Source organism: Palaemon carinicauda, chromosome 3, assembly GCF_036898095.1.
Source record: "Palaemon carinicauda isolate YSFRI2023 chromosome 3, ASM3689809v2, whole genome shotgun sequence".
Lineage (NCBI taxonomy): Eukaryota > Metazoa > Arthropoda > Malacostraca > Decapoda > Palaemonidae > Palaemon > Palaemon carinicauda.
In genome coordinates, this window is record NC_090727.1 from 163,511,279 (window position 1) to 163,523,046 (window position 11,768).

An 11,768-nucleotide genomic window follows, 5' to 3' on the forward strand; every position below is an offset into this window, starting at 1 on the left:
CGTGCCCTACGATGCCATCAAGAGATTTGCATTTGAGGCCCGGGATATTCCGGGACAACCTATCATTCCCCCTTGGAAGTCTGAAGAAAATGACGGGAAGATCCTCAAGAAAATATTTTTATTTAGAACATTTATACTTTTTTTCTTATCTTTATGAGCAGGGTGTTATTTTTTTTTTTCATATCTTTAACTGAAAAGGTCGAGTACTGATTTTTGGAAATATTTGCAAAATTATACCTGAATAATTACGTGGACAAGGCTTTCCCTTCTTAAGATATTGTTTTAACTTGAAAATAAAATAATCTAGAAATTTATTAGTAAAGCCTTTAATAGTCCTTTGTTGTAGATGTAATCTCTCTCTCTCTCTCTCTCTCTCTCTCTCTCTCTCTCTCTCTCTCTCTCTCTCTCTCTCTCTCTATTTTATATATATATATATATATATATATATATATATATAAAATACAATACATATATATATATATATATATATATATATATAAAATACAATACATATATATATATATATATATATATATATACATATTTATCCAAATAATGTCTGATTTCTCTTAACGACCTCGGGATCTGAGTCCCAGGCGAAATCACTCAAAGACAATAGCTTCTGATCGGCCGGGAGTCGAACCCTGGTCCGCGAAACTTCTACGAACATTGACATACTACTTGGCCACGAAGTGGTATGTCAATGTTCATTCAAGTTTCCTGGACCAGGGTTCGACTCCCCGCCGAACAGAAGCTGTTGTCTTTGTGTGATTTCACCTGGGTCTCAGATCCCAAGGTCATTAAGCGAATCCAGACTTTAATGTATCAAATATATGTGGCTTATTTGAATATGAAAACCATGTCTTAATGGGCAATATTTATTATATACATATACATATATACATATATATATATATATATATATATATATATATATATATATATATATATATATATATATATATATATATATAAAATTCCTTTTCGGTTAGTCTAAAGGAATGAAGTTTCCCCGCCCACATTTATTTGTCGGTATGTTGGGGCCTTTTTTTTTTTTTTAACAGCTGGATAGACATTTAGCCGGTAGATTGCTGTCGAGGTTCTACAAATCCGCACCAAGCTGAGTCCCTTGGTTCCGTATATTGTTATCGGCCATTGAATGGAGAATTTCACTCACGATTAAGTGCACACAACTTTCATATGTTCGATATTTATTGGATTGAAGACGAGAACAAACGCACTTTCCTCCTCATTTCCTTTATTCTAATTTTTTCTCTTCTATTGCTTAAGAAGTAAAACGCTCCTTCAGGCACACTATTCTATCTAATTTCTTTTTATCTTTTTTTGTTAAAGTTTTTATAATTTATATAGGAAATATTTATTTTAATGTTACATTTCTTAGAATATATTTTTCCCAGTTTCCTTTCCTCACTGGGCTATTTTCCCTGTTGGGACCCTGGGCTTATAGCATACTGCTTTTCCAACTAGGGTTGTAGCTTAGCAAGTAATAATAATAATAAAAATTATAACAATAATAATAATAATAATAATAATAATAATAAGTAAAACGCTCCTTATATCAATAAGAAGCTTTCACGGTGAACCTTATTCCATCATAACTTGAATGTTCTTAGACTGACACATGAGATGATATTCGGCGGGGGATACGCCCCCTTGGAATCAGAATATCCCCCAAGGGGAAACATAACTCCTTAAATCTGATTGGGTTTACTTCTTACGTCTTGCTCCTCGACGTTTTGGTTAAACAACTGATTTATTTTTAAAAAGATATAATTTGAATCCTTCCATTTATTTTCAGAATTCCTTCCTTAATTTTACGATGTTTCTCGACATATATTCCATATCTTTCACCAATTTTCCCTTTCTTTTACAATTCTTTTGCACTAATTGCCTTTTAAAAAGTTTGAAAGTTTCAAGGCCGCTCATGAATAGGAGAAGCAAGGGACAGTGGCATGGCCCTATAGACTGACCATATTACATATGAACAGCGGCAAGGGCCCTCTCCCTCTCCACTCAGCTAGGACTAAGGAGGGCCAGTCAACGACTGCTGATGATTCAGCAGATAGACCTACAGGCTCCCCAAAACTCCTCCACCCTTGGCTCACAAGGATGGTGAAGTTGCAGCGACCAAAGGAACTAACGAGTTTGAGAGGGATTCGAACCATAGTCTGGTAATCACCAGGTAAGGACGCTACCACCAGGCCACCACAACCCTAACTATTCCCCTATTCATCTCTCTCTCATTTGCATTCACATTCATCCCCATCCATTCTAACCCGTCTATTTGAGTTTCCTCCTTCAAACTTTTAGTTCCCTTGCTAGTGTTCTTGGCCCATTATCTTCCATACAATATACTCATGATATGTGGTTTGGACTAAAAATCTAGATTGCTGTATATGCAGATGATGCTACTCTCTTTGTACCCATCCTATTTCCTGAATGGAAACCAGGGGTGGCTGAATCTCTATGAAGTTGAACCATAATAACACTAAGTACGATTATAAATAGGTCGAGGGCAGCAAACATTCAACATCCAGATCTCTGTATTGATAATGTTTCTTAAACTATACTAAATCCATTTAGAATTTTGGGTTTGATTCTTAAATATAAATTTACTTTTGAGATACACATTCGGTCTGTTTCTTCTTCAATTGCACAAAAAACTGGCTTATAGAGAAAGTCTTTCAAGGTTTTCCGTGATCAATCTATCCTGAGGAAATGTTTTAATCTTTTCATGCTACCTTCTTTCGAGTACTGATCTATGCTGTATACAGCTGCCGACTCTTACCATGTGTTATGATAGAAAATATGACTCCACACTTCAGACAGCTTGTGTTAAATGTCTTTACCAGGAAGGAAAATGTGAATTTATACAAGAACGGAAGCGTCAGGTATATACACCTTCGTGCATGAAACTTATATAGGCAACAACTGGGCTACATTAATAACCCTATCACAACAGAGGTAAAACTCTACAAGCATCAACTAGTATATGAAACCAATTAAGAGTATTTAGGAAATATATGCTGAAGCATGTTCGTTGGTTTTGGTTTATAAATAATTAACAAGCGACCCAATAGAGGTGTGCCCAACCCACCCCAACCCTTCTCAAAGTAAGACGACTGTACTTAGTCTGCAAGGGAATTTACTTAAAGGAACAGATTACAGAAAACCCCTCACAGATTGGAATAGTAACCAAATTATACTAATTCATTGATATTCGTTTTAAGGGGATAATCTTCATTTAAAATTTCATATAAAAAATACATAGAAATGAATTCAATCAGCATTCCTTTCAATTTTTCTTCATTCCAAACCCAATCACACTTTTATTTTAAATTATATTTTCTATTACTCTTATATCACTCATGTCTCTAACCTTCTTCTGGCCATGTTAGCATTGCACAGTTTTTATACGTGGATTTGATCCTCGGCTGATGCGGGTACTGTCTTTGTGTACGAAGCAATTATCCTTTAGGTAGTTTTATGATACAGAGGTCCATTCACAATCGAGTGACTAAAAAAAATCAACGTGGTAGTGGATGGTGTTGATCCGTAATGGAAAATGCTGAATAATACAAGAACACATGCACACACACAAACTGACACACGTGTGTGTGTATATATATATATATATATATATATATATATATATACATATATATATATATATATACATATATATATATACATATATATATATATATATATATATATAAATATATATATATATATATATATAAATATATATATATATATATATATATATATATAAATATATATATATAAATATATATATATAAATATATATATATATATATATATATATATATATATATATATAAATATATATATATATATATATATATATATATATTCAAATAAGCCATATATTTTTGATATATTAATGTCTGCATTCTCTTACCGACCTCGGGATCAGAGCCCCAGGCGAAATCACACAAAGATAAGAGCTTGTGACCGGCCGGGATTCGAACCCTGGTCCGGCAAACTTGGATAGACAGGGCGGTCACAAGCTCTTGACTTTGTGTGATTTCGCCTGGGGCTCTGATCGAGAGATTGGAATCCAGACATTGATGTATCAAAAATATATGGCTCATTTGGATATGAAAAACACGACTAAATGTGCAAAATTTATCATATATATATATATATATATATATATATATATATATATATATATATATATATATATATATATATATATATATATATATATATATATGTGTGTGTGTGTGTGTGTGTGTGTGTGTTTGTGTGTGAATGTATTTCGTGGGTTAAAAAGAAAATGGCACGTTTATTAAGATATATATATATATATATATATATATATATATATATATATATATATATGCATTATATATATATACATATATATATATATATATATAAATATATATATATATTCACTAATGAACTTGTTAGATAGGAAATTGGATCAATAATTATGAAGTTTCAATTGCAAAAATCCTAAATACACAAAAAACTATGTAGTGCATCACTTTCTCGTATAAGATATTTTAAATGATAAACGTGGAGTTCAATGTCTTTAGAGTACACTGCAAATACATCCATTGAAATGTTTGCGTTCATATGTATACCTTAAATACATATACAGTATATTGATACTGTACACACCTTTAATGATATACCAGCGAGTGTAACATAAGTATAACACTATGTAATTTGAACGATAGGTTTCCAAAAAGCCCACCTACTTCTGAAACGTTTCACTAATTGTTCTTTAATTGCATCTCTCTCTCCTTTCCTCGAAAAGGGTAAAAGGAAAATGGAATTAGAAACGCGTAACCGAAAACAATTAATTTTACCTCTTCTTCCTTGTTCTAGTAAAGTTAAGATGGGCCATACGGCTGCACAGGCTATTGCTCTTGGGAGTAGACACCAAATGATTCTGCAAACTGAAGTTCTGTAATGGAAATGTACCAATAGATTTCCTTTCTTCTAATGTTCGACCATACTATTTGTGGCGGAGTACATCCTCGTATTTAAATTGCCGTGTTGAAAAAAACAAAAAAAAAATCTTAATCAGTTAAAATATACTGTTTTCAGCAGTATTTCAGCAAAATATAGGCGACCGTAATTTTACTCTACTATGTTATTACCTTTTACAGGTTAGTGACCGTAATATCATTCCTTTAAGTCAATATATGAGTTAAAAACGTAATCTTAATCGGATATTCTCCGTAAAAATGTAGTTTTCAGCCGTATTTCAGTAAAATATAGGTAACCGTAATTTTACTCTACTTTGTTATTATCTTTTACAGGTTAGTGACCGTAATATCATTCCTTTAAGTCAATATATGCTTAAAAAAAAAAAAAACGTAATCTTAATCGGATATTCTCCGTAAAAATATACGGATTTTAGCCGTATTTCAGCAAATTATAGGCGACCGTAATTTCACTCTACCTTATCTTTTACAGGTTAGTGACCGTAATATCACTCCTCTAAGTCAATATATGCGTTAAAAAAGAAACGTAATCTTAATCGGATAATCTACGTAAAAAAAAAATGTGCTGTTTTCAGCCGTATTTCATTAAAATATAGACGATCGTAATTTTACTCTACTTTGTTGTTATCTTTTACAGGTTAGTGACCGTAATATCACTCCTTTTTAAGTCAATATATGTGTTAAAAAAACTTAATCTTAATCGGATATTCTCCGTAAAAATATACTGTTTTCAGTCGTATTTCAGTAAAATAAAGGCGACCGTAATTTTACTCTACTTTGTTATTATCTCTTACAGGTTAGTGACCGTAATATCACTCCTTTAAGTCAATATATACGTTAAAAAACCCAATCTTAATCAGATATTCTCCGTGAAAATGTAGTTTTTAGCAGTATTTCAGAAAAATATAGGCGACCGTAATTTTATTCTACTTTGTTATTATCTCTTACAGGTTAGTGACCGTGATATCACTCCTTTGAGTCAATATATGCATTTAAAAAAAGGTAATCTTAATCGGATATTCTCCATAAAGATATACTGTTCTCAGCCGTATTTCAGTAAGATAGAGGCGACCGTAATTTTACTCTACTGTGTTATTATCTTTTACAGGTTAATGACCGTAAAATCTCTCCTTCAAGTCAATATATGCGTTAAAATAAAACAATCTTAATCGGATATTCTCCGTAAAAATATATTGTTTTTAGCCGTATTTCAGTAAAATAAAGGCGACCGTAATTTTACTTTACTTTGTTATTATCTTTTACGGGTTGGTGACCGTAATATCACTCCTTTAATTCAATCTATGCGTTAAAAAAAAATGTAATCTTAATCGGATATTCTCCGTAAAAATATACTGTTTTTAACCGTATTTCAGTAAAATACAGGCGACCGCAATTTTACTCTTTGTTATTATCTTTTACAGGTTAATGACCGTAATATCACTCCTTCAAGTCAATATATGCGTTAAAATAAAACGTAATCTTAATCGGATATTCTCCGTAAAAATGTGCTGTTTTCAGTCGTATTTCAGTAAAATAGAGGCGACCGTAATTTTTCTCTACTTTGTTATTATCTTTTACAGGTTAGTGACCGTAATATCACTCCTTTTTAAGTCAATATATGCGTTAAAAAAATGTAATCTTAATCGGATATTCTCCGTAAATATATACTGTTTTTAGCCGTATTTCAGTAAAATAGAGGCGACCGTAATTTTACTCTACTTTGTTATTATCTTTTACAGGTTAGTGACCGTAATATCACTCCTTTAAGTCAATATATGCATTAATTGGATATTGTCCTTAAAAATATACTGTTTTCGGCCGTATTTCAGTAAATATAGGCGACCTTGTTATCCTTTACAGGTTAGTGACCGTAATATCATTCCTTCATTTCAATATATGCGTTTTTAAAACAGTAAAAGCCTGGCAACATATATTCCAGGATTTCTACATTTTCATCACAACCAATCTGTTGATAATTCACCGCAGGACAAACGCCTCCGACATGGTCTTCCACTCCCGCCTGTTTATGGTCTTTCTATGACAGTCCAAAGTCTCAAATTTTCTTACCTCGTCAATCTATCGTCTTCTCTTCCTTCTCCTTCTTCATTTGCGATCTCTAATGACCCAATCTGTTCTTCTTTTTTGCATCTATCATCTGTCATTCTCATTATGTCCTACCAATTGTCCATTTCTTTTTCTTATTTGTCGTTAGAATATCCTCTGATTCCGTTGCTCCTTTTTTCTGTCTCTTACTGTTTTTCTTTTATGTCTCTTACTGTTCTTTTTTCTATCTCTTACTGTTCTCTTTTTCTATCTCTTACTGTTCTTTTTTTTCTATCTCTTACTATTCATTTTTTCTCTCTTACTGTTCTTTTTTCTGCCTCTTACTGTTCTTTTTTGTCTCTCACTGTTCTTTTTTCTATCTCTTACTGTTCTTTTTTTCTGTCTCTTACTGTTCTTTTTTTCTGCCTCTTACTGTTCTTTATTTCTGTCTCTTACTGTTCTTTATTTCTGTCTCCTACTGTTAATTCCACCATTATTCTTTCCACAGTTCTTTGAGTTGTAATTAGCTTATGTTCTAAGGATTTACTAAGGCTGCAAGTTTCTAACGCATAAGTTACTAGTGGTAGAACCATTTGATTAAATTTCACAGTACTGCATAATCAGCTCTTTTTCTATCGTTTCGTGTTTGGAAATGAGCATTTTACTCAAACAACGTTATTCAAATATTGCAGCATAATTAGCAGTTGTTTACATAGCGAAACATATTTCTTGAACCGTAATTAATCATTTCAGAGTAGTTCAAAAAGATGAATTACATATGATAAAATATATTGTTCAAAAAGACAAATTGCATATGATGAAAATATTTCAAAGTGACTTAGCACAATTCACCAGATATCTTCGCGGCCCTAAAGTATTCTATTATTTATTTTTACTAAAATAATAATGATGATGATGATGATTACTATTGACAGTAACAACAATAAAAGCGATAAAAAAAATGATATACACATTCCACGCTTGAATCAATTTCCAATCAATTGCTTCCCAATACAGAGGAAATTGGAAAACCATCCCCCCCCCAAAAAAAAAAGTCAGACAATTAGTTATGTAATCCTAACAAATAAACAGGACCAAAAAACGTAGCATTGCCCAAGAGAAAAATAATAACAATGAAGAAACAATAAAAATTATCATAATTTCATTGTATTAAAAACAGATACTTTCTCAAACATCTAATAACCGAACCCATTTGTTACAACTCCCCTTGAATAAAGTATGCCTATATTGTTAGCCAGACAGAAAGGATGAACAATAACCTCCCTTATTATTATTAATACTAGCTAAGCTGCAACCCTATAATCAATTCTTTTTAGTGAGGCAGATTTGCACCGACTCGCATGTGTGCCCTTTTAGCTTGGAAAAAGTTCCTGATCGCTAATTGGTTGGACAAGATAATTCTAACCAATCAGATAGCAGGAAACTTTTCCAAGCAAAAAAGGGCATTAAAAAAAATTGAGTATAGTTGGAAAAGCAGGATTCTCTAAAACCAAGGACTGAAATAGGGAAAAATAATCCAGTGGGGAAAGGAAATAAATGAACTGTATAAGAAAAGTAATGAACTATTAAAATAAAATATTCTAACAATAGTAACAACATTAAAAGAGACATTTCATACACCAACTATGAAAAGAGACTTACGTCAGCCTTTTCAACATATTCAAAAGCAGTTGTCAGAATATATATATATATATATATATATATATATATATATATATATATATATATATATATATATATATATATATATATTCAAATAAGCCATATATATTTTTGATACATTGATGTCTGGATTCTCTTAACGACCTCGGGATCAGAGCCCCAGGCGAAATCACACAAAGACAAGAGCTTGGCTCCGGCCGGGAATCGAACCCTGGTCGACAAGCTTGTATAGACAGTGACTAAGCCAAGTGGCTTAGTCACTGTCTATACAAGCTTGCCGACCAGGGTTCGATTCCCGGCCGGAGCCAAGCTCTTGTCTTTGTGTGATTTCGCCTGGGGCTCTGATCCCGAGGTCGTTAAGAGAATCCAGACATTAATGTATCAAAAATATATATGGCTTATTTGAATATGAAAAACACGTAAAAATGTGCAAAATTTATCATATATATACATATATATATATATATATATATATACATATATATATATATATACATACATACATATATATATATATATATGTATATATATAATATATATAATATATATATATATATATATATATATATACATATACACATACACACACATATATATATATATATATATATATATATATATATATATATATATATATATATATTATATACATATATATATACACACACATATATACTGTATATATATATATATATATATATATATATATATATATATATATATATATATATATATATATATATATATTACCAGTCATGCTAGCTTTCCCAATCCCTCCGGTAAGGGGGGAAAGGAGTAGTCATACCCTGGGGAGAGTTTGGTGCGTACATATTTATCTAAATATCTATTCATAATATTCTACGCGTTATGTACACGAGTATGAAATTATCAGGAATAGATAATTGTTCTATGAATAGTTCTAGAAACATATCACTGTTCTATCAACCATCTCAATACATTGGATTACAGATGAGAGATCTAATAAAGCATATTTAGAAGAGAAAAAAAAATTATCTTTATTCTTTTCGATATCATTTTGATTCAATTAGATACTCATTACACACAGATGATATAATTACCACGCTTTGTGTTTCCCCCTTTCTTATTATGTGCATTTAATAATTTTCACGTTTTCCTCTCATTGGTTCTTTTAGATTATGAATACACGAATGGAACTAGTTCGTTACTTTTACCTTCCTTTGATATATAATATCCTATTATCTTCCTCTGATATATAATATGATATCATAGAATAAGAGAATCTGCCGAGATGTGCAACTCAAGTGAGAAAAAACTTATATGGTTACCTTTAAGTACGTGGTAAAACCGAACCCTTAGTAGGTTGGCCAGGGCACCAGCCACCTGTTGAGATACTACCGCTAGAGAGTTATGGGGTCCTTTGACTGGCCAGACAGAACTACATTGGATCCTTCTCTCTGGTTACGGTTCACTTTCCCTTTGCCTACACATACACCGATTAGTCTGGCATATTCTTTACAGATTCTCCTCTGTCCTCATACACCTGACAGAACTGAGATTACCAAACAAATCTTCTTCACCCAAGGGGTTAACTACTGCACTGTAATTGTTCAGTGGCTACTTTCCTCTTGCTAAGGGTAGAAGAGACCCTTTAGCTCTTCTAGGAGGACACTCCAAAAAACCAAACCACTGTTCTCTAGTCTTGGGTAGTGCCATAGCCTCTGTACCATGGTCTTCCACTATCTTGGGTTAGAGCTCTCTTGCTTGAGGGTACACTCGGTCACACTATTCTATCTAATTTATCTTCCTCGTGTTTTGTTAAAAGTTTTTTATAGTTTATATAGGAGATATTTATTTTAATATTACTCTTAAAATATTTATTTTTCCTTGTTTCCTTTCCTCACTGGGCTATTTCACTGTTGGAGCTCTTGAGTTTATAGCAAACTTCTTTTCCAACTAGGGTCGTAGCTTAGCAATTAATAATAATAATAGGGATGACGGTGGGAAAGAAGTAGCGTCAGTGACTTTGTAGTTATTGATGAAAATTTTAAGAAAGGACTCTGAGTGGAATGTATGATAACATAAAATCATTTATCCACTTGAAAGGGTGTACATTTTATAACTCGATGCCATGTTAATCATGCCGTTCATTAGTACTCTTTAAAATATTTACGATCAAATTAGAAAAAGTAGCTCATTATCAAGAAAAAATTCACTGCTGAAATATTCGTTAATTAAAACCATCTCGTGTACTTTTATTTTCGTAAATATTTACTACGAATAACGATGATATTGGAGGCTTATTAAAAAGTTGGGAGTGCTGGAATTCTTAATTATTCCATTAATGTTAATTGAAATATCTTATACCAGTTACGTAAATGAAATTGATTCCTTAGCAGAAGTAGGTTTTCTGTTTTTTTCGTCATTATTTTTTACTGGAAAGCAATATTCTTTAAAGACGAAGGACATAAACAAAATGTGTGTTGATCTTGTTGTATTTCACTTTCGAAGTGTGAGAGGCCTTGTGGTATTTGTGGTTTAAAGCATACTAGGACTATTCCTTTGTATAAAAAGGGAGTTTACTGCTGTATACAAAGGAACAGTAGATATTAAAATCCATCTTCAATCATTTATCCCTGTGCTCATTATATTACGTCTCCCTTAAAAAAAAAAAAAAAAAAAAAAAAAAAGCCGCACTCTCAGAAGGCATTTCATGTTAGTATCAATTATGGAAGTCCGTAATAACTTTTCAACCCCGTCTCTATTTTTTTTCCCAGTCGACCTTGTGTATCTAACATTGCAACAAATCCCTTCTAATTACAGCCATTCATGATATCGTCGACTTTCATTAACTTTTCACATGGCATGGCATGGAACATGAGCGCACACAAATTACTTGTAATGAAAGAAATCGTGATTTTTCCTATTAATTTTCTATGCTTTGTTTTTATGATTCATCAATTGACTTAGAAGTTTCCCCCCCTCTCTCTCTCTCTCTCTCTCTCTCTCTCTCTCTCTCTCTCTCTCTCTCTCTCTCTCTCTCTCTCTCTTTCT

General features: G+C 32.2%; 1 long non-coding RNA gene across 2 annotated transcripts in view; it reads right to left on the minus strand.

Moving 5' to 3' along the window:
- Positions 1 to 3,366: 3,366 nt before the first annotated feature.
- Positions 3,367 to 11,768, minus strand: part of LOC137638750 (uncharacterized) — a 278,791-nt gene continuing 270,389 nt past the window's right edge. The window contains exons 4-5 of one of the 2 annotated variants that reach the window (XR_011044181.1): positions 4,869 to 4,966; positions 3,367 to 3,538 (exon numbers count right to left, since the gene is read on the minus strand). This is a non-coding gene — a long non-coding RNA (uncharacterized lncRNA). The remainder of the gene's footprint in view (positions 3,539 to 4,868; positions 4,967 to 11,768) is intronic. The other variant, XR_011044182.1, reaches the window with a different exon arrangement.